Genomic DNA, 2372 nt, shown 5'->3' with positions numbered 1-2372 from the left:
ATATACCATGGGCTTTGGAGTCAACCTAAATTATCTCAACTCCTTCACTTTCTAGCTGTGTCATCATGGGAAAGCTTATAGACTTCCTTGAGCGTCAAAGGTTTCTTCAAATGATAGTTGTAAGGATTAGAAGAATGACATTTAATATATCTAGTACAGTGCCTGGTACACATGATTGGTCCTCAGTGAATGGAAAATATTACTACGATGGTTAAAAATCAATTTTTTCCCTGGTAACTCAGTGTGAACTCCAGCATCTCTTCTAAGCCTGACTTTTCTGGTAATGTCAGTTCCTCTGGTCCTTTACTTTTACTATAAATATCTTATTTTGTGTCTTCCATAGTTAGGGCCTATGTGATTATTTAACCCACGAATACTCAGTAATATTAATTTACAATCTTGCTGGTGAGATAGGATGTTGGTAACAGATCTAGGCATAACAGGTGAACTGAGTGATACAGACAATTGGTGCTATGGGATTTCATTTTTCTTTTTAACAACTGATTATCAGTTTATTAAAAAGGTTGACTTAGGCATAGGCAGTGGTGACTTCCACCTCGACTCCTGGCTCATTACTGATGGAAGTGATCTGCTTGACAATTTCAGGACTGTGCAGGTCAATGAGTCGCTTGTGGATCCTCATCTGAAATTGATCCCAAGTCTTAGAACTTTCACCTCAAGGAATTTTTTCTCATAGTTATTCTGTCTTGGTGGGCCTCAGAGTCTGATCAGGTCCTTTCACTATCAGATTCTTTTCCTTCCTACCTCTCATCAGGTCAGCACATACCTTCTTCAGAGACTTCACATTGAGGCTGGTGAGGGTGATCCTCCACCTTTGGCTCCAGTGGAGGATTACCAGTGTCTTTAAAGGGCATGGCTGTGGTGTGGTTTCCTGACCAACTTGTTCCTCAGTGACAGCGAGCACTGGGGAGGCAGGAGCAGGAGTGGGTGGCACAGGGCTCTGCTACAGCGGTGTCTGAGTCTTCCTCAAAGAGCATGGGATTTCTAAGAAAATATGACCATGGCCTGGGATTTCTGAGAACTTGCACAGACAGTCAATAATTATCACTTGGATAGGCCAGGTGGGGAATCCTGGAATCTGGAGCCAAACCTGGCTAGGTAGTGACAGCAGATAGAGAGGTGAGAGACTGACTGACTTTCAGGTATTGATGGACAAAGCATGATGTTTCAGGGGTAATAGAAATAGATCAGAGTTCAAGCACATAACTGGCCAGGAGGTCAAGATTAAGCATCTAAGCTGTCCCAATAGGTACGCTGCCCAGTGATGGGGACTTTGGGGAAGATAACATTCAAAAGTCAAAGAACATAGTCATGCACAGTAAGTCTTCTGCTGACTGAATTCCACTTCCTTCGGCAGGAGAATTGGGGAATTATCCCAATCCTTGAAGGTTTTCAGGGTCCAAATTGTGATGGTGGGGTGAGATAGAGACAGTGTAGATAATTCTAAAATTTAAGTGAATATGTGAATCTTAGGACAATGCTTCTTAAAGTCTCTGGACCATCTGTTTTAAAATTGCCTGGGAGGCTTGTAATAAATACAGATATTTAGAACATCTGGGGGAATGGATCCTGAGGATATCCGTTCTAAATAGGATACACAGAGAATTATGTACTTTAATCCTAAAGAGTACTGGATAATTCATATTAGATGCCAAACTTGAGAGCCAGGTCAGAGAGTCCTGAAACAAAGAATCAGAGACCCTGTGAAGAAGTCAGACTTTTCTCACTCAATGGAAAGCGGTGTGCAGAAGGGCTGGTTATATGGAAAAGAAAACTGCACAAGTCTTTTGTCCTGACAGTAGGATTGCAAGTAGGATTTCAATTTCCAGTCTGGAGAGTTGGGGTTTCTGGAACAAGAAAGAAGACAGAGAATACCAAGAAAATGAAATAGAGCACAGAGACTGGAGATTGGGCAAAATATGATACAGGGTCTGACACAGGGTTGCCTGTTTAATGTCCCCCCTGCCCCTCAACTAACTAGCTGTGGGCTCCCTGAGGGCCCAGCTCATAACATCTTCATCCTTATTTCTTTTGCACTTGATATAGGGCCTGAGCTTCCTAGGTGGCTCAGTGGTGAATAATCTGCCTGAAATTCAGGAGATGCAGGTTCCATCTGTGGGTTGGGAAGATCCTCTGAAGAAGAAAGTGGCAATCCACTCCAATATTCTTGCCTGGGAAATCCCATGGACAGAGGAGGCTGGCAGGTTATAGTCCATAGTGTCACAAAAGAGTCAGACGTGACTTTGGGATTAAACAACAATGACAGCATAGGGCCTGGCACCAAGTTGGCTTTTAAATGTTTATTAAAGAAACAAATAAATGGACGATTGGACTAGTGGCAAAGACGATTT

At 42.6% G+C, this 2372-nt stretch overlaps 1 pseudogene; it reads right to left on the bottom strand.

Moving 5' to 3' along the window:
• Positions 1 to 449: 449 nt before the first annotated feature.
• LOC133245334 (small ribosomal subunit protein uS10-like) lies at positions 450 to 969 on the bottom strand (annotated as a pseudogene).
• Positions 970 to 2372: the final 1403 nt, after the last annotated feature.

This window comes from Bos javanicus, chromosome 3 (genome assembly GCF_032452875.1).
Source record: "Bos javanicus breed banteng chromosome 3, ARS-OSU_banteng_1.0, whole genome shotgun sequence".
Taxonomy (NCBI): domain Eukaryota; kingdom Metazoa; phylum Chordata; class Mammalia; order Artiodactyla; family Bovidae; genus Bos; species Bos javanicus.
The sequence above is the reverse complement of the archived record's forward strand: the minus strand, read 5'-3'. Positions and strand labels throughout refer to the sequence as shown.